At 39.0% G+C, this 22,654-nt stretch overlaps 1 protein-coding gene across 15 annotated transcripts in view; it reads left to right on the forward strand.

The window, feature by feature from the left end:
• Nucleotides 1-22,654, forward strand: part of nfasca (neurofascin homolog (chicken) a) — a 183,522-nt gene that overhangs the window by 54,948 nt on the left and 105,920 nt on the right. For 14 of the 15 annotated variants that reach the window (XR_015866674.1, XM_088424183.1, XM_088424175.1 and 11 more), the window contains exon 1: nt 7,510-7,734. The exons of the other annotated variant lie outside the window; for it this stretch is intronic. The gene's annotated coding sequence lies outside the window, so the exon portion shown is untranslated. Of the gene's footprint in view, nt 1-7,509; nt 7,735-22,654 lie in introns of those variants that run through there. 15 annotated transcript variants of the gene reach the window in all.

Genomic DNA, 22,654 nt, shown 5'->3' on the forward strand with positions numbered 1-22,654 from the left:
GGGTTAGAGCCCCTGTCCAGCTCACGCCCTGGTAGCCGAGTCAGAAAAATGGCCGCTCATAGTTCATTGATTGGAAGTGGTGGACAATACACATTCCCCCTGCTATTGTGTAGCTTGGTTGCTGAGTATAGCACTGCCTTCCTGTAGTGAGTATTCAATCACGTCGAGTTCAATGTGAGACCTCTAGATGGCGATCTTATGACTGGATTGGCTATTGCAGCTGTCTAATAACTACAGGGGTTGGTTAAATGTGTTTTTGCACAAGGCACAGAAAGCCCACAACTTTTGAAGTGAATGTCCTAGCGCTTAGGGCGACACAAGTTAGCTGAATTCTATTTGGGTAAAAACTCGAATAAAAAAATTACAGCACTTGAAGGATCGTAACCAAATGGATATAATGTGACATGAAAAGAACGGAATATGGAGAATAATTTTCTATATACACAATATAAAATATTTATACTAAGTAAAAATTTCGTAAAAATAAATTTTTCACTGTGTACATACATATATATATATATATATATATATATATATATATATATATATATATATATATTATATATATATATACATACATACATACATACATACATACATACATACATACATACATACATAACAGCATATATAAATTTGAGTACTGGATTTAAAACCTGGGCTACTGAAAAAAAAAAAAAAACAACACAAACATCTTTGGGGTTCCATGGACATATTTTTAGATTTTCTGGAAAAAATAAAAAAATAAAAATAAAAACTACACAAAAAGCTTTGGGGTTAAACCCATTCAATCCAACAGACATATTTTTACATTTTCTTAACATTTGTGCTGTGTAATTTATTTTTTTCCTTTCTTTTTTTCCCAGTTTCTTTAACCTATCAATGTCAATTTCGACCCGATTTGGGTCATTGATCTACACATACCTAACAAAAAGCATTAAAAACAAAAACACGAGGCGGCTAAAAATTATTATAGATTGTCAAAACAGGTAGAGGTTTCAAACAGCACCATTCATTCATTCCTAAATGCTTGCAAATGGGATTTATTTGATTGCATAGTTTCTTTGGGGACCGGTAGCACTACCGTCACCCATGGGTTTAATAAAGGTGGGTCGAAAACAGCTGGCACTGAATGAGTTAATGAATTGATACTATTAAAAACGGTAATACCAAATTCTCTTTCTCTGGCTGATTAGTAAATTGCTCACTCTCTGAGAAAGGAGGCTCAAATTTCTTGGTACGACCCCAGAGAAGTGTGTGAACATATCAATATTACCCAAAATGTCTTGCATGGGGAAGATTAAAAGGAAGAAGTAAAAGTGGTGAAGTTATTTTTTGTGCAATTACCAATAGATGTTGCGACAAGTCACTCATCACAACAGTAAGTCATTCGTGGTATTTGTTTGATAATAATGAAAGGGTCATGAAATGAAGAAAAAGCTCTTTTTTATACTCTAAATTGTGTGACATCCTTTTAAAGGCAATGTTAAAATTTCATCTTCTTTTGTAAGCTTTTGTGAATCATCAATAGAGGGGGGTGCCAAATAAAATCTCGTCTGGGGCCACACATTGGCTAGGGCCCTGCCTGAAACTATGTAAACACTACAGACAGACCAAATCAAACACGACAACACACGCAAACACACAGTGTTTTATCCGGATGGGTGGATGGGTGGGTGGCTGAGTGCAAGTTTATTCCACTCATTAAAATATTAAAAAGTCTCGTAAACATCAGAATTTGTGTGTGCATTTGTGTGTCTGTGTGTGTACATACCCAAGTGTGCGTTCGTGCCATGCTGGGCATGTGTGTGGGCTACTGTCAAATAGGCTTTGTTTATGTGAAGGAGGATTGTGAATTGTACGTTAAGCTACACAGAGGAAACACACGACTGTATCATTGTGGAGCAAATGCCTTTTTGCAAATAAAAAACTGACATTTCACTTTTTTTTTCTTTTTCTGAAAAACGAGGAAGAAGAGAACATGAAAATCCCCCTTGAATCCTGTTACTATCATTTGGGAAATTCTGTTTTTATGAATAAATGTAGTGTAATAGGTTTCAACTAAGCATTAACACATGGTTTATCATCAGGTAGATGTCATCCATCTGATCTACATGCAATGCCCCAGATTTGTACTTAATTCAGTCAGAATGAGTTTTAAAGTACCGGTAAATTTGCCTCAATTACTAGGTTTAGTAAACATGCTTTTTCTGCAAATGGCATAATTAAACACACTTCAAAAATTAGTTTCATTATTAAACAAATGTAAACAAGAGAAAATATAATACAATTACTTCATGTAACATTATAAAATGAGGAAAAAGAAAGGGGAATACAACGACTCAGTTTTTTGACAATGAAGAAGGAAAAATTCTCAAAATATATTCAGCAATTACAAGTCACAAGTCAAGTTTTTTTTTTATCATTTTCAACCCCCATATTCAGGGGTTCACTTATATCCACATCACTCAAAACCAGGCCATTTTTTTTCCATATATCTGTGTTTAAATAACATTAATTTGAATGCAAAATAAGCACTATTATGTCATTTACAAGGCTTAAAATAATTATTATATAGCATGCATCCATTTTCGAGCGTTCTCACAGAACGTCGTAAAATTGCACTTTCTTCAAGCTCGTGTTTTTGTAAAATTCACCCAAATTGAAGTAAAAAAAAAGGGGGGGGGGGTCGACTTATACGCGAGGTCAACTTGTACATGAGAAATACAGTACATACTTTGAACATTGATCGTCCATTTTCAAAGCAACAATACATACTGTAGAGTCTGTGACAGTAATGATTAACTTAAGACTAAGTTCGTTCTAGTCCATGGGACAACGCAATAGTAAGACCCTTCAACAGACACACTCATATGGAGGAAAACTAGGAAGGTTCAAGTAAAATTTGGAAGAGACAAATTGCTTTAGTGACTGAGAGAAATAGCATAGAGTTAATGAATTGTCGTTGTGATGCAGCACCGCAAAGTGCAACATAACCAGGCCACCCTCATACTTTCTGCAGTCCTTTGTTGTTAATTTCTCTCCAGTTTGATGAGCCGTGAGTTGCCTCATTTGAACAAAGACTTCAGGACTGCGGCCAATAACACTTATATTTTCTGTTGCCCTGTTTTCCTCTCTTTCCCTCACTTTGTCTCGGCTGAGTCTGGGCTCACCATGTCAACAAATTAACAAAAGGCATTTAAATTGGTTGAAATATTACATAAAACCCATCCATTCATACAGTCATCCATCAATTTTCTTAGCCGCATGACCTCACAAGGGTTGTGGGCGCACTGGTGCCTATCCCAGCCGTCTTCGGGCAGTAGGTGGGAGGGACCCTGGACTGGTTGCCAGTTAATCACAGGACACATTGAGACAAAAACCATTTACACTCACAATCACACATGAGGGCAATTTAGAGCTGAAATTGAACCCGGGACTTCTGAACTGTGAGGCAGACATGCTAATCACTCTTACCGGCCACCCTACATAAAACCCAGTAAATGCTGTCCATGTGTCTGTGTGTGTGCATGTGTGCGCGCGCGTGTACGTGTGTGCATTTGTGTCTGTGTTTCAGTGAGAGTAGCTTACATGAATTGCATCTGGAAATCTGCCTGTTTGCCATTGATTGTGTGCAAAAATGTTCAGAGGTGAACTGCTGCAGTGTTGATGCCCTTGCTTTGTCTGCATTTAAGTGTGTGCTTGTTTCTTGACGCACAACATAAGACTCACAAGAGACATGAGTTCTTCCTTTTGTTTACAGGGCAAACAGTTTGATATATTGCTAGGCAAGGGTTATTTGCATTAAATAGGTCTGGCATAATGGTGTGTTGGGGGCACAAATATGGCTTGACAGAGGCTGAAAATGTTGAGGTCAGAAGGGCACAGTAATATAAAAATAAATTGCAAGTGTCTCTTCTGAAGGCCAATGAGCTCCGTTATCGTTAGTGTCATTGCCACTCCATTTAGTTGTCATATAAAAGTCACATTTTTATGATGATGTACTTTCCGTTTTGCAAAAACATATCATTTTTGCTCCTATGTTGTCAATGAATAAAAGTACAACTGCAGTGTTTAGTCGGAGATCAGCTGAAGTTATTATTTGAAATTACAAATTGGTAGTTCAATTATTCAATTCTATTGAATTAATGGAACAAATGAAGTATGTCATTCACATCTCAATATGAGCACTAATCATTTGAAAATTTATTGATTAGGAAATTGCATTAAACTATTTCTGAAATGAGTTAGTGACCTGGTTTATGCCTCGAAAAAAAGTGTCAGTCTTCCTGTTAGTCCTGCTATTAAGTGCCCCTCAACACACATGCACACACAAATATGGGTGCACACTAATTTACCGTGACTGACCTTCCTTCCAGCCATGTCACATCCATGAGAAATCTCAGATAGCCTGCAGCCAAGGGGAGCATTCTCGCATGTATTACATACGTGCGCAGCTCTGTGTGTGTATGTGTGCACATACGTAAGCGTTTATGTGTGTGTGGTTGTGATTGTGTGCGTGTGCATGCGTGTGTGTGCGTGTGTGTGTGAGTGATAGAGAATGAAAACGAGTTTTCAGTGTACACGCTTGCCTTGCCTTCATGCATGATCAGTCCTGTCTTCTCGGTGACCTGTGCATTTTGCATGTGAATGTGTTTATGCATGGCTGCCGTGTGTTTGAGCTTGTGATAGAAATGCATGGATATTTTATACAGATAGGCATGTGCATTGGTATTACACTCTTAAATTAAGAGTACAGAGTGTGAGAATAAATTAAGAGCTTTTCATTGAACAGAATGTTAGAATTAAGCTTGTAAATGTAGGTCAGTGGTCATGGTAGTATTTAGACCACCATAGAAGACATTGCTGGCCCCCCAAAATAACATTTGACAAAGGCTGTGAGATTGGTCTACTGCAGCGGTCCCCAACCTTATCACCACGGACCGGTCAACGCTTGGGATTTATATTGGGGACCGGGTGGGCGTCACCGACCGACTGCTGTCAAAAGCACATCATCCTTCTCACTATGTAATATCAACAGTGGCCAGAAGCGGCGCCAAAAAACAAAGATCATGCCAAACAAAGCACAAATGAATGAACTGTTAAACTAAATCAGTTCCAAAACATTATTTCGGGTGCGGCCCACGCGGCCTGGTACCAGTTGATCAACGGACCGGTACCGGGCCGCGGAAAGGTAGTCGGGGACTGCTGGTCTACCATAAACATCCTGCTGTCACAATGTCCTGCCCTCATTGGTTGATGTCGCAGCAGGAGCCAATCACGCGTCTTGTAGAAGTGCTCATTACATGTGCTGTAACAGTCAATTCATCTCTGTTTGGCATGCAGAGAAATAATTAAAGGAAGGAACTGCTTTTCTTAGTTATATAGAATTTTAGTTTCATGGTTAAGTAATTTCTAACAGAGACAATATTGAGAGCATTCTAGTTCATATATCCAGGCAGTTTTTATTTGAAAAGCACTTTCTGTCAAATGGGGGGGGTCATGTTGAACGTCATGTATAATGCATGGGAGCAATTTCAATTTAACTTCAAATATAATGTGTGCATGTCGGAGAGTGCACACTCGCAGATGTTGCAATGTTACGTGGGGGGGGCATCCAGTGGTGCCCTACACACTGGGTGTACTCTGCTCATCGAAAACGGCGGTCCTGGGTCCAACGTTAAGGTATTAAGGGAAGTCAAGTCAAAAACCTCCTTTTCAATAATATGTTCTTTGTGGCATCACTAGTATAAATACGTTTTTTTTCCCAATAAATGAGATCCTAGGAAGGACAAGCGGTTCGGAAAATGACTGAAAAAAACTAATAAACCATTCAGAATTTCAGATTTGGACCATGGTAAGCAACTTCAGACATGCACACAGTGAGTCACCATGTAAATATCTGATGTCACTCCTAAAATGACCTATCACATAACTCACATTTTGTCATAAATTAGCAAGGAAGGAGTATATCCAGGAGCCTAGCTGCGGCCCTGAAATGCCGTGGCTCGGGCTTTGATGTAGCCAGCTGAGGTGATAAGCGTCATTCAGGACCATTACGAGAGAACGATGCATCTATGATTCACATGTTGCCAAACAAATCACAACCATTTTTGTTTGTTTTCAACAAGTTTGTTATTTTTATTGAAAGGAATGCAGGACGATAGACAGGTGAGAGAGTGAAATAATTGAACTGGGCAGACTGTGATACAATGGATTATTGACAGGCGGAAAAGCAGTGTACTGATAGAACCACCTTTAAATACTCAGGATTGTTTTTTAAGAAGATTCTGAAGTCCTAATCTGTCCATTGTAGTACAGTACATCTAGAGTTGAGTAGACCAGCAATTTGTGGAACACTTGAAGAAAACAAGTATGTGCTTTAGTAGACTTATACATCAAATAGCAGTTGTTCTTAACCTGTGTTTGATTGAACCCTAAGGGTTCGGTGAGTCTGACACGGGTTCGGCGGAGCCTCTGCTACGGAGGACAAGACACATAACACTCATCTTGTCAATTCATGCTTAGTCATTACTGGCTGTAGTTGATCACGTTACATCACTTAGCCAAATAGTGCTGCAGGGAATTTTGAGCCAACATGTAACTGATGCGACAATACGTTGTGAGAAAGTAAGAAAAAAAAAAGTGGTTGTACGGATAGGTTCAACATGGACAATATGTATCACATATAGACAAGTATGTTATGCTAGTATGTACGCTATGATATGGAAAGAATGTTAGCAAAGTATTGCAATGCCAGTTAAAAAAAAAGAAAAAAAATATGTATCTATACAATATTTTTATTTTATACTCAAAAGTGTAGAAAATCAAAGTGGCCCTTGCTTCTTTTGAATTTTCTTTTTGTGGGTGAAAAAAAAGGGTAACATGACCTACATGCTACATAAGAACAATTGCTTACATGCTTACACAACCATGTAGATATTCACAGTGGACAGTGGAAAAAGCATATCAAGGCTAATGAGTTCTCCAAGAGGTAATTAGGCTCAGGAGCCAGTTCTTTCAATCTGTATTGTAGATTGTGGTTAACGTGGGTATGAATTATAAAATTCACACATCAGTTTTGAATTTTCTATTCTCAAGACACATTCTTTGCTCATAAGAGCTCTCAAAAGACTGATAATTACTCCTTACCTTTGATGTTCATCCGTCCATGGATTCTGACATTTTTTGCTACCTCAGAGTCTGATCTCTTATGCTGTAAATATTCTGGATATTGTGTGTTGCTCTTTATGAACTTTCTGACTGTTATTCATAATTTCCTGTTTTAGGGCCTTGAAAATTCAGGATTATTTATGTTTTCGTCTACACAGACATCATAAGACACAGGTCACACATTAACAAACGTGGTTCAATGTTTTCCTACAGTGCCTGTCTGAGAATCATTAATAATTCATGCAGTGGGAGGGGTCAAATGAGGGGGCGGTGTCGGATGGAGAATAGTGTGTGAGGGAGAGTAGAGATTGCACACAGCCAGAGAGGCATTGAGACTGAAAGAGCTAGAGAAACACAGATTAAGAGGTTGAGGAAAAAATAGGGAAGGAAAAAACATGCTTAGCAAAGAGTGACTGCCGTTTTCATTCTTCCCACTTGCGGTCAATGAATTGTCTATATGATTAACGGCTGGCCAGCCTTTTTTGGGTGGCGGGGGGGATTGATACGGATGGAGATACAACAGTGCATGACAAGCGGGATTTAAGCTTTACGTTGAAAAAGGTAATATTGTATACGTGCATTCTTGTGTGTGTGTGCGTGTGTGTAATGTGTAACGTCTACTTTGCTGAAGAGTTTAAAGGAAATTATGTTCTTCCACTGATTTCTTCTCTGTCAAACAAATATCCTGTCATTTGAACAATTTATGGGTTTTGTAGTTGATGTTCAGTAATCATTTTTGTGATGAATGCTTTAAGTTTTGTTTTTTTTCAAAATTATTAAGCTGCTTGAAAGTTAAATGCAACATGCTTTCTTCTGTCACAGTGACTTTATTTTCCAATATGCATGTATGCGCACACACACCCACGCAATCATGCACATGCGCATACACACACGCACACAGTAATTTCCATGTTACAAATGTTTGATAATGTTGGTTATGTATTATGCGCCATTTATTGCAGTGATCACAGCATCTACAAGTATTTGGCTGCTATTGGATGTTATTTGACGTAAAGTGGTCAGACAAGGTTTATCTTGTCAATTGTCATTGTTAAATTAACCTGAAACTACATTTTGAGCTTCTCGATGAGAGAAGGATGCCATTTGTTTTTCCAATAGCACATGTACAGAAACACTTCTATCAATAACTCAAGAACATTTTTGTTACTCTTTTACTGCCTGAATTATTCTCCCTCAGTCTAGGATTATAAAATAATATGCTACTAATTTTTGTGAAAAATACTTAATCTCCTTGCTAATTCCTACTTTAAGTGTTGTCTTGCGTTGTATCCCTGGTTGTATTCGGAACTTGTGAGCATGCTATATTTGGTGAAGATTTTGATGTTTCTACTATTGATAGTCTATCAGCTTTGCCACCGATTCTTTTTAAAGCTTTTATGTGAGCTTCTGCACAGTATATTTTATTTTCTAATGAGGGTGTGACTGTGTTTAGTGATGGATGGCTGTCCAGTTACACACCGTGGTACATGTTAAACACACACATGCACACAAAAACACTATATGCACACAAACTCTAACACAAACAAATAATGGCACACACGAATACAGCTCTTTCTTTGTTCTGTTGCACTGTGACGCTGAGGTTAATGCACCCAGAAAAAGAATGAGAGCAAGAGAGAGTGAGGGAGAACGAGCAATGCGAGGGAGAGAAAGAGCGAGAGAGAGAGCGAGAGAGAGAGAGAGAGAGAGAGAGAGACAGACAGAGAGAGCCAGAGAGAGAGAGAGAGAGAGAGAGAGAGAGAGAGACAGACAGAGAGAGAGAGAGAGCCAGTGTGGTCTTTTCAGTATTGCAAAGATTTTGTTGAGAGGACTCAAATGTATCCAAAACAGATTAAATGGTTATATGGGGTTAGTTGTGATCAATGGCCACATTTGATTTTCAAAAAAGACAGACATTGCTGTTGTATATGAGGTAAAAAAATAAATAAACAAAAAAGAAAATATATGAATGCCTTGATGGGACATGCCCGGAACACCTAACCAGGGAGGCATCCAGGAGACATTCTAACCAAATGCCCAAGTCACCTCAGTTGACTCCTTTCAATGTGGAGGAGCACCGACTCTACGCCAAGTCCCTCGCGGATGACCGAGCTTCTCACCCTATCTCTAAGGTAGCGCCTGGACACCCTGCAGGGGAAACTCATTTTGGCCTGTATCCGGAATCTTGTTCTTTCGATCACGACGCACAGATCGTGGTCATCGGGGCCCGATTTATGTAATTTTCATGGTGTGTCGTGGAATACTGAGTTTTTTCATCCCCTCTATGACATGTCCAAACCCGGTCCTTGAGGGCCACCTATCCTGCATGTTTTTGATGTTTCCGTCATCCAATGCAGCTGATTCAAATGATCAGGTTTGTTGTCAGGCTTCCGCTGAGCTTGCTGATGAGCTGATCATTTCAATCGGGTGTGGTAGGAGGACAAAAACCTCCAAAACATGGCGGATAGGCGGCCCTCGAGGACTGGGTTTGGACATGCCTTTCAAAGGCCAAGGCAGGAACATAGATTGACTGGTAAATGAGAGCTTCCCATTTAGGCTCAGCTTCTTCTTTACCACGAGAGAAAGATACAGTCTGCATCCCTGCATCTCCCATTCAATCCTGCCTGTACAAGACCACAAGATACTTGAACTCCTCCACTTGGGGCAGGACCTCATCCCAGATCTGGAGAGAGCACTGGTCCCATTTTCGACTACCAGTACCAGAGTACCAGATTTGGTCTGGACTTTCATCCCCGTCACTTCACACTATACTGCGAACCACTCTAATGAAAGCCAGCACCACGACATCAAAGCAGAGATGCAATACTGAGACTGCCAAACCGCACCCCTAGACTGTGCCTAGAAATCCTGTCCGTAAAAATTATAAACATGACAAATGACAAATGGCTCCCTTGGCAGAGTCCAGCCCTCGCTGTAAACAAATTTGACTTACTGAATGCTGGCAATGCACACCAAACTAGATGATAACAGTCCAAAGCGACCCTCACAGAACTCCCCAAAGGACACAGTCGAATGCCTTCTCCAAGACCACAAAACATTTGTGGACTGATTGCGCAAACACCCACACCCCATGACGGGTGTAGAGTTGAGCCACTCATCCAAGGCCAGTTCAAAAACCACACTGTCAAAAATTCAACTCATCAGAGATCCCTCCTCTCTAGCAGCCCTAAGTAGACCTTGCCAAGGAGGCTTAGGAGTGTGATTCTTCTCTAGTGGTAAGATACCCTGCCTTAAAAGGGGGCCTACTCCCCAGTCTGCCAGTCCAGAAGTACTGTCCCCATTGCAGAGTTGTGTCAGCCAAAATTGCCCAACAACCTCCAGATCCTTTTGGAATTCTGGACAGATGTCAACCAACCTGGGGCCCTGTCGCCAAGGAGCTTTTTTACTACCATTGTGACATCAACCCCGGATATAGAGAATCCCAAATCAGTCCCCAGACTCTGCTTACTAGAAGGAAGAAATGGCAGTGTCATTGAGGAGGTCTCAAAAGTATCTTCTCTACGACTCACCACATCCCAGATCAATGTCAGTGCACTCCATCTCTACTATGCACAGTGTTAATGATGCACTGCTTTCCTCTCCCAAGACGGCAGATGGTGGACCAGATATTCTGCGATGCCATCCGGAAGTCTTTTTCCTTTGCGTTGCCAAACACTCGTGCCCAGGTTTTTGCATCGGTGATAGCTGAAGGTGTTACCGCTTGGCAAGCTGGTACCCGTCAGCTGTTTATGGCCAGAAAAGCGCTTACTGAGGTGTGAGTATACAGTGACGCAAATCTCCGTTGAAGCTGGTCACAGGCAACTACGAAACCAGAGGCTTGGGCAAATCTCCACTTTGGATGGAGGTTTTGAACCATTCGATTTTGGTGGAAAAAAAGCCCAGCTACATATAGCAAATAGGGCACAAGGGAGATATTTACTGCCTGTTTGCAAGAACCCCGGCTATATGGCCTTATTTTGCGTTTGGGTTTGTGTTGTTTTTCCCTGGCGTCTGTCGCTGGTGTAATTTGTGTCACCTATCATGAGCGTGTTCCATCTCTAGTATATCTCTAGTGTAGCTCTAGTATTTCGTGTGTCATCGCATGACGTGGCAGGGAGAATGGCCTTCGTGATAGGGTGGGGTAGAGAATCCAAATGCAGGAACGCTCTGAGGTAGTGAGCGCATGAGGTAGTGCATATTTAATATTATGAAGGGCCGGCAAAAACCGAAACAGGGGCAAGCTAGATGGCAAAAAGCCCAAAAAAGGGAACAGGCAGGCTGGTGAAACAAAGAATTTGCTGGCAGGTGAGCACAGGGATACGCAGGCAAGAGACGGGAGGCAAGAGACGGGAGACACAAGACATGCGACTGGTGATGTGAGGCATAAGACAATGATCGGACAACCAACTGCCGCGTACTGGGACTAAAATAGACAGGACAATAATTAGGCAATTGCAAACAGCTGGATGGAGATAGAGGTGGAGAACACTGATTGGCTGACACACAGGGCTGAAACACTCGGGCAACAGGTGAAACAAATCATGCAAGAAAACAAGAAACGAGAACTAAAGAAACCCACAGCTTGAAAACACAAAGAAACCCCCAAAATAGAAAACCCACAAAAGAAACATGACATTTTGCCCACCTTCTGCAAGTAATAAATCATTTTATTCATCCCATCTCATCCTGCCTTCCTGCATTTTGGATCCCCCTTCTCACATCCGTCACAAACATGCCGCACCGACATGACACTTGGTTCATAAAACTTTGCGGACAAATAATTTAAAATTATTGTTAATTATTCTAAGTTCTGGCAGTATCACTACTAATGATACGTTTCAATTGCTGATGTGTGAATTGATGTTCCGGAAAATAGCCTGTGTAGTCCAGTAATGCGTACGTGTGCCTCTGAGGGAGCCGAATCACTGAAGGCCTGAGTGTGAAACGCACGGACTACCACTGCCTAAATTGCACTGCTTGAAGACGCTGCAAGAGACAGTTTAATTATGTTGTTGATTTTTGGTTGAGAAACACCAAAGAAACTGCTTAAAGTCTGTTGTTGTTTTAGCATCCCAGCTCCTTTGACGTGCTTGACATGAGTAGAAGTCATCATGGATGACATTGCACATTCCTAGTCGTGTCCACTTCAACCTGTGACTGATACCATAATGTCTGGGAAAATATTCTGGATTTTTCTTAACAGCAAATGTGAGATCAGATGAAAAAATTGCCATTACCAGGTGACAAAATCAAAACTATTGTGATGACTGTTTTAATATTTTTACAGACTGAAGTGGACAGCAAAGTGCATGTGGATTTTCAATTTTTGGTTGTAGTGTTTCAGGCATTAAGGAATGCTAAAGTTATTGTATATAAAGCAACTTCAGTATGTATGCTACTTCCAGCAGTTAACAAGCTAGCACAGCTAAGTGTCTAGCCGACCACTCCTGCTGACTCACTGCAGCAACGATCAAGTGCTGATACAGCCAAGGTTAGCGGGAATGACTTGTGTTTTTACCGAGGAAGCACGAGGTGTAGATGGCTGCAGCTTATTCGAGCTCTACCAGAGCAAATGTACACTTGTGTTCAATCAGGATATGTTGGATGGCATGCCCTCGCTGGAGTGGGCAATTGTGTCAGCCCATTTTCGATGTTCATGAACATTTAGTAGCACCTGTCATTGTATGTCAATTGTATGTCTTTTTTTTTCTTTAATTATTGGTCTTCTGAGGGTTATGTCCTTATGTACCTACCGGTATCTGATGCATTACTTTAAAAAAAAACAACAACAAAAAAACAACTATATCAAACTACTTTTAGAATGTAATATCCTATTATTTTGTGGTACTGGTGTCCTGCCTCGAAGAGCTGCTTTTGATGATTATTGTAATGGTGGAGATTTAGCCTCATTTAATCTGTTGGATGAGAGCTAGAGACATCCCACACATGTAAGCATGTGTTGCTTGACTTAATTTGTTAAGTCCTCTGTTGAATTGATAAAATAGATGGATGACTAAAAAAAAAAAAAATGCATACATACATACATACATACATACATGCTGTGGCGTCTTTGCATTTGGGGCTGCAGGCTCAAAATAATTGTCTTTTCTTTAGAGCATAATAATCTATAAATAATAATAAATCCATTGACAGTGGATTTTTGACAAGTTTGCCCAGATGAAAGATCGATGTACATCCTTTCTATTCAAGAAGGGAACAACTCTTGTCAGTTATACTTTCATTTGTTATACTTTCTTTTAAAGCTTTTATTCAATGTCTTAATTTGTAAAGCTATCAATAAAAAAGAATTGTGTTCTTGAATTGAAAGAATTTACTGTGGAGGTTTTGCTGCTTGTGCCCACTCTGGGGCCCCACTCAACTTTTCATGCTAGAGACACCACTGAAATGCATGTATGCAGTGACTGCATACATGCATTCATGCATACATATTATTGATATTATTAACACTACTACTACTACTTCTAATACTGCTACTACTGCTTCTAATACTGCTGCTAGTGCTTCTGATACTTCCACTACTACTACTACTCCTACTACTCCTACTACTCCTACTACTACTACTAAATCAAATACTGGTCTGAAAATGAACTATGATCTTATTTATTCGTCCTATGAAAAAAAGTTGATACCATTGTAGGTTTCTGATAATTGATGTGGCGTTTCTCTGTGTTTCTTTCAAATACATTGTGATGAATACATTTGAGGAATAAAAGATTTTACATCAGAAATATATTTATTTTGCCAAACGTGTTGCTTTTATTAAGGTGGTTGTTAGAAAAAGTGTAGGCTGAATGAGTAATTAGAAGAGTGATAGTTGAAGAGGAAAGATGAGGATACTTTGTAAGAGTCCAGGTGGGTATACAGCTGTTGCCCCCGAGCTTGGAACTTAACCTACATCGCTGCTCATGCTTCTGTCAGTGCATGTGTGCGATAAAAAGCTTGGGGATACAGCTGTCTGCTTCGCTAAGACCTAGTATCGTACATTGCACTCTTGAGCAGGCAGTTACATTTTATACTACATGACTGTGTTTTGGTATTTTTCCTCTCCCTTCCATTTTTTTAGTTTTTTGAAAGTAAAATAAACTCCAACTGTCTGCTGAATAGTTCAGTTCACCCCAATTTTCAGCCAAAGTCAGTTGATATAGGCCTGAGCTCCCGTAACACTAATCAAAACAAATACCACAGAAAATGGATGGAAGGAAAAGAAATAACAATGCTGTCATCAAATGACACAAAGCTCCATGATACGACTATTATTACTTTAATGCAGTGTTTTTCAACTAGTGTAGCATGGCACAGTAGTGTTCCGTGAGATAGTCAGGTGTGCCGTGAGAAATTATCCATTTTCACATTTAATGATACATTGTCCGCTGTGAGAGTAGTGTATTGTGGCGTAATGATGTAATAAATAAGCGTTTCCTTTAGGTGGAAGCACAGAACTCAGAGACGACATTTCTTGCTGTGTTAAATGATGTTTATTTGATTCCAGTTGAGAAATTCTTGATTCAGGTTACTTTGTATTGTTAAGATAATTCTACAGAGTTTCACATTTTAAAAGCTTTGGCTGGTGGTGTGTCTTGAGATTTTTCCAATTAAAAAAGGCATGCCTTGGGTCATAAAAGACTGAAAAAAAAAACTGTTCTAACTGAATATCAAATGCAAAATCTGGTTTTAAAATGCACATTTTTGATCCCCCATATCTAAAAATCAGATTTACTGGTTATACATTTATTTTATTTTTGCATGTATTTTTCCACTGAGTGAGTCTCTTGATATAATGGGACAAAGGGCTCAGCTTGCCAATGGTCATTGCTCCACTCATTCGTGAAATAGTTGCTTTAATTTGGAACCAATGATTCTGCTGCAACAGGCCCTGTTGTTTTTTCTTCTGGTTACAACAAAATATATTACTGCTGCCAGTGTGCCAATGAAACGTTTCTTTAAACCAGGGGTTCTTAAACGTTTTGAAGAAAGGGGCCCCTTTTAGAAATCAAATTTTCCAAGGACCTCCATTGCAAATGTTTGTGGGAACCAATTAAATAAATAAATCATTTAAGCCAAACATAATTTACCTTTTTAATCAAAACAGCATGACAAAATAAAATGCTGCTTTAGGTTTGCTGGCTTCATTGACTCATTAGCAAGCAGTTGTAGACACCAAACGCCAAAAAACTGAAAACTACCTTGTGTAAAACACCATAGCAAAGGTACCCAGGAGTCGGAATGCATATACAGTGGGCCCCATGTTACGAGATTAATCCGTTCTGCGGTTGGGCTCGTAAGGCGAATTCACCGTATGGCGGGCAATCCAAACCTATGTTAAATAGCTAATGCGTTTAGAACCCCAGGTAAAAACATCAAATTTGTACATACATATAAAAATTTGGAACAAAATAGTATCGTAAGTGCTACGTATATATAACATACAAGTATACAATCAGAAAACATAAAAAATAAAAAAAAATCCAGTGGACTGCCATGTTACAATGTCCCTGATTTATGTAATTTTCATGGTGTGTCGTGGAATACTGAGTTTTTTCATCCCCTCTATGACATTTTCCCATTTTGCAACGGTCATGACCTTAGGGGCTTGGCTGTAATTGTGTTGTCTCGTCTTCATCTGCAGCACGGGGGTTCACTGTAAATATATATATATATATATATATATATATATATATATATATATATATATATATATATATATATATATATATATATATATATATATATATATATATATATTATTTTATTTTTTTTTCCACAGACCCCTGCAATCAGACTCCCTGGACCCCACTTTAATAACCACTGCTTTAAACAACTCCGAAAACATATGTTGATATGTTGTTTTACACAAAGCAGTTTTCACAAATCTCTGCTGCATTCTCCTCACTCTGAAACTCGTGCAAAGCTTCCCAGCTTTGAATACAGAAATTTTGAAAAATATCTGGACATACTTTTCTGAGGCCTATCAATAGATCCTTAAATAAATGCAAGTAATTTCAAACATCCAGATAACCGCACACTCTTTAGGAGCACTTTTTCCAACCTGGCTCTGGTGTCAACCATTTCAAGCTCTCCGAGTTGCATAGAAAATACATGTGCCAGATTTCATCTGGATCACATAAGACTTGGCCATTTTGTTTTATGTTGAAAAATTATATTTATTTTCCCACTAAACCACATGAGCATGATTATATTTCTACATTACTTTCCTGTTTGGCTTAGAAATATTTTTCTTGAGTTTCACCATCATTTTTGTTTTACTGTATTTATTATATCTCCCTGTCTGAGTAGACATTTTTCCACCATCAAGCCCAGGAACATTTAGTTCTTGGTAATGTAATGAGCCAAAGTAACTGTGGCTCATGTGGTTTGCATTTGCACCGCCACTCATTGGTCTGTGTAGATCACGCAAATGGGATTGATTATGTAATAGGGGGAGGTGTTTTGAGGGGGAGCGATTTTGAAGGCTGTAAAGAGGTGGTGGTTAGTGTATGGATCCTTTTCAGGACCACATACTCAAATGGTCTGGGTCACATTCGAAAAAAAACCCACTTTAATAACCACTGCTTTAAACAACTCAGAAAACATATGTTGATATGTTGTTTTACACAAAGCAGTTTTCACAAATCTCTGCTGCATTCTCCTCACTCTGAAACTTGTGCAAAGCTTCCCAGCTTTGTATACAGAAATTTTGAAAAATATCTGGACATACTTTTCTGAGGCCTATCAATAGATCCTTAAATAAATGCAAGTAATTTCAAACATCCAGATAACCGCACACTCTTTAGGAGCACTTTTTCCAACCTGGCTCTGGTGTCAACCATTTCAAGCTCTCCGAGTTGCATAGAAAATACATGTGCCAGATTTCATCTGGATCACATAGACTTGGCCATTTTGTTTTATGTTGAAAAATTATATTTATTTTCCCACTAAACCACATGAGCATGATTATATTTCTACATTACTTTCCTGTTTGGCTTAGAAATATTTTTCTTGAGTTTCACCATCATTTTTGTTTTTACTGTATTTATTATATCTCCCTGTCTGAGTAGACATTTTTCCACCATCAAGCCCAGGAACATTTAGTTCTTGGTAATGTAATGAGCCAAAGTAACTGTGGCTCATGTGATTTGCATTTGCACCGCCACTCATTGGTCTGTGTAGATCACGCAAATGGGATTGATTATGTAATATGTAATAGGGGGAGGTGTTTTGAGGGGGAGCAATTTTGAAGGCAGTAAAGAGATGGTGGTTAGTGTATGGATCCTTTTCAGGACCACATACTCAAGTGGCCTGGGTCACATTCGAAAAAAAAAAAAAATCTGTGTCTTTCACACTGCCATTAAAAGGTCAGACACAGGTTGAATAGGGGCAAAAAGAGAGGGAGAGAGAGAGAGAGAGAGAGAGAGAGAGAGAGAGAGAGAGAGAGAGAGAGAGAAAAGTAGAGCACTGGATGGCTGGACATAATGTCATTGTAAATGAATAAATAGAGATCAGAAACAGACATGATACTACCCTCATATGTTCACCTCATGATGCCCCAAATGTGATTTTTCTATAGACCTAATGTCATTTAGTACAAGAAAGGAAGGGGAAAAAGAGACCGAGTCTGGTCTGAGTAAATGAAATTTGGAAATGGTATAATTATAGCAGAGTAATGGGAATGGACAACTATGTCATGTGTGTGTGCGTGTGCGTGCGTGTGTGTGTGTTTGTGAGTGTGAGACTGAGCAAATGAGCCAGTCCAGCCAATGGTAGAATTACTTTAATGACCACTGTAACCTCAAGGCAGATGGGCCCATCTTAGTAAATTATGGCCTGGAAAACATGCTAACTGCTCATGCAGACGTATAAATGACGCACACATGCACCCTAACCCTAACCCGCACACACACACACACACACACACACACACACACACACACACACACACACACACACACACACACACACACGCACACGCACACACACACACACACACACCTTTGGAGCACACCTTTAAGGTACTCAACAATGTTTTTTACATGCGTGTGTACACACAGACAACCTCTGGTTGCACACTTGCCATCCTCACTTTTATCCGTCTTATCACACTCATTTTTCTCTGCCCCCATTTTCATCTGTCTTTTCTCTTGTGGCACTGTTGCTAGGGAGCCAAGCTGACTGCGAGTGTTTTTCATTGGACGGGAAGGAGGGGATGAAGTTGAAAAAAGAGAGGGGGGTTGATATCGATGGCTTGTTGGAGTCTTTTATGAAGGAGCACAAAGTGAAATCCAGCGGGCAATTGAGGCTGTATGTTGACCAACATTATTGCTGAAAATACTGACAAACATCACATCCAAATAATTTGCAAAATAGAAGATGGGGCAAATACACTATAAAGGATGTGGGCAGTCACGTGGGCAGTGGCCATTTAAAATCAAGATTGAGTATGTTTTTAGCAGTGGGAGATTGTGAATAGAATGACTGGGACATGGCCAGACTGTACACTCTCGTTTATTTCCATACAAAGGACAGGAAAATTTTGGACTTAAAAACCTCATATTCTTAAATGTCAATTTTAGAGGTTCTGTCAATGGGCATGCATTTTTGAACAGGAGCTGTATGGGATAGATTGCCGGTTGTCTTTTGTTTGCAAAAGCAAATTGATGTCCATATTCTAGGTCAAACACAAAAGCTGATCAACCAACTAAGACACCATTAATTCAGTCTCCGGATTTGCCATTGTGTCAATTTTTAGTGTTTCACTGTTTGTGGACTGGGATGTTTAATACATGTACCATCATGTCACATAGAATATTTATATTAGTATAGGTGCACACAAATCATTTAATTGACTTGAATGTCTGATTTTTTACACACAGTATATACTGTAACCTAACCAGTGTTTTGGAGTAGCTAATTCTGAGATAAAGGTACAATTTTTGAAAGGATTTGTTACTCCTATTGGAAAACCATTTTTGGACAATGAACATGACTTGGGGGGCTGCCAGCAGGTGGGTGTGGCTTTTACTGTGAACAGTGTGCCTGAAGGGATCACTAAATTGCCTCTTTGTTTGTCATGAATATGCAATGTCATGACAAAAGTGAGGGGGAATGTATTTAGTGTGATTTGGATGTCGGCATGGGGTCTCCACTCTTCAATATTTCAGTCAGCATATTGAAGAGGAAGATTCATTTTTAATTCATGGAGAAAAAAAAAAAAAGCAAGAGGCCAAGCCGCACAAGTCCTTTTGTGTACATCAGGGGTGTCAGAAGCAAAGCCCACGAGCAGATCTGGCCAGCAAGCAGGTTTAATCTGGCCTGCAAGATGATATTGTGAAGCATTAAAAAGGGGACAGAAAAATTTAGATTTTTGGCCGTCTGGGCCATATCCAAAAATTCAGCTTTGGTCTGTGTTGTAATATAAACAGTCAGTCTTGTACTCATTTTTAAATTTACTTTATTTACTGCTCAGCAACACAACACCTTTGTATTTGGCATGACATCATGATTTCTTTTTTGTGAGTTTTCAACTTCTTCTGTTATCTATGTCATTACATGGGTGCTACCCAGTGTCCAAAGTGAGACATTACAGCACCATTTTATTCTGTATAATACAGTGATCCCCCTACTTCGCGGTTAATGGGGGCTGTCAACCCCCCGCAAAGTCTGAAACTTCTTTTGTATTTTTTGCGTTTTTTTATTTCCTTTCTCCTATTTTTTAACATTACATTATCATTATTAACATTATTGTATATTCATTAAATAACTATTATTACTTAGTTTGTTGAGAATTTGTTCTCAGGACTGGTTTTCTGCACCAAGACTCCGGTGAAAGAGTACGCAAGTCATCACGTTGAACTTCACATTTATTTTGGCTCATGTATGGTGTATCATGTAGTATCTGTTGAATAATAAATCAACAACAATGTTAAAGTCAGTAAACTAACATATAAACACTTCTCGAACTTTAATTTATGAATTTACTGTATTTTTTGCCGACATTAGCTAACAACAACTACTAACTATAAGGTGCAACCTCTACACAAACGAACACATAAACGGAATAAACACTCATCGCTTACTAAACATAGGCAGTAGCGTGCGTTATCAACATAAATGATAATAAACTATAAATATGAGCTTATATAATGTAATGTTAAATAATAGGAGAAAAGAAATAAAATACGCAAAAAATACAAAAGAAAAAAGGATTGTTTATGGTTACTGTGGCTATATTGGGGCGTACATAGAAATCTAGGAACTGATACCCTACTTCAGGGGTCTCAGACTTTGCGGGGGGGTTGACACCCCCCATTAACAGCGAAGTATGGGGGATCAATGTATATATATTTATACATACATATGTGTGTATATATATATATATATATATGTATATATATATATATATATATATATATATATATATATATATATATATATATATATATATATATATATATATATATATATATATATATATGGGCATAACAAGCAGCACTCAAAGGTAAATAAATCCTTTCAATATTTTTTATTATAATATTTTGGTACCAATTTTTAATATGTACGTACAATTTTGATGTATTTACCTGGGGTTCTATACGCCTTAGCTATTTAACGTAGGTTTTGATTGTCCGTCATACGACAAATTCACCTTACGACCCCAACCGCGGAATGGATTAACGGATTAATTAATGTTGTAACACGGGGGCCCACTCTACCTACAATGAATAATTCAAAATCTATAGCAGTTTGGTATTCAAGTATTTTAACCTCATAAAATTATTCTTTGTGTGTTGCTGCATAGTCTGGATGACTTCAGTATTTCTTTTACAACGTAAGGAGGAAAAAATACATTTGAAGGTTTTTCCAAACTTTTAATTGGTGCTTAATTTTGATGAGAAATGTTAGTTTAATAAACAGCTACTCTTCAATCAAACTAGTTTTATTTATAAATAAGTATAAAAGAGTGCCTTGTAACTTGCCTCTGCGTACAGGTGGAATCTCATTTTACAGAATGAAAAGAGTAAAATTGCATTCTTAATGTTGGTTGCAGATAGTATATGGACTGTGAAGTTCATGTAAATAAAAATAAAGATATTTGAGATCTTAAACCTTAAAACCTTAAAACCTTAAAAAGATCTTAAACTTCGCAAAATATTCTACAAGCTGCATATCAAGTCAACCTTCACTATCTAGCTAGCCCCTTCTCCGAGCCGGGAGAAGGGGGCAGGAAAAAAAAAAGAAAGCTGCAGACAGGCCCATTAATTAAATGCTTTTGAGTATAAATTTGTTTTTATTCGGGATTTAAAGATTTCTACCGCGGTGGCTGCGCAAATTTCCATAGGTAGGGCATTCCATAGTACTGGCGCGCGAATGGAAAAAGCCTTTGATCTCACTGACTTCTTTTTAGCCCACGGGGTCAATAACAAACCAGCATTTTGTGACCGAAGTTGTCGAAACCCAACATATAGTGATGCTAAGTCGACAAGCTAGGAGGGAGCTAAACCGCGTAAAATGTTATAAGTAATTAACAACACCTTAAAATCACATCTCATGTGTATTGGAAGCCAATGCAGGTCAGCTAGAATCGGAGTAGTATGTTCCAACTTTCTCGTCCTTGTCAATAATCTCGCTGCTGCATTTTGTACAGAGTGCAGGCTTTTGACGCAGGAGATGGGAAGCCCAGAAAACAGTGTTACAATCTAGGCGCGACGTAACATGCATGAATTAATGTTTCAGCATCGCTAGGAGAAAGAATAGGGCGAATTTTAGCTATATCGCGAACGTGAAAAAACACCATTCTTGTCGTGTTATTAATATGTGTCCGAAAAGAGAGAGTTGAGTCAAATATCACTCCGAGGTTTTTTGCGAAACTACTTTAGGAAATAGTACAGTTATCCAGGTTCAACATGGTATTCTTAATCAAGTGCTGATGATGACCAGGGCCAGTAACTAACAACTCTGTTTTACTAGGGTTAAGAAGCAGAAAATTGGAAGACATCCATTGTTTAATCTCGCTAAGGCAGGCCTCCAGTTTACTGCACTTGCACGGATCTGTTATTTGTAAAGGCATGTGTAGTTGGGTATCATCAGTATAGCAAAGAAAACTAATATCATGTTAACGTATAATATCACCAAAAGGAATCATGTAGTTGTTGAACAGTAAGGGACCAAGTACTGAACCCTGCGGGACACCAAATAAGACGGAGAAAGATTCAGAGATCGCATTGCCATAAGAGACACTATGTGTCCTTCCTTACATAGGTGCGTCCTTTATATGGGGGATTTCAGTAGCTTTTGGACTACATCTGCCAAGGCAGTGTGTGATCAAAGCCCAGGTGTTGCTGGCATGCGCAAGATCACCATTATTATCCACAGTATGCACTGGTACAGATTCAAGTTATGACACTGCCATAGAAATGCAGTCCCATGACAAATCAAAAAACCCCTTTATGTGCCCCGACTGCTGCTG

Source organism: Hippichthys cyanospilos, chromosome 9 (assembly GCF_059441005.1).
Source record: "Hippichthys cyanospilos isolate Australia breed blue-spotted pipefish chromosome 9, RoL_Hcya_1.0, whole genome shotgun sequence".
NCBI lineage: Eukaryota > Metazoa > Chordata > Actinopteri > Syngnathiformes > Syngnathidae > Hippichthys > Hippichthys cyanospilos.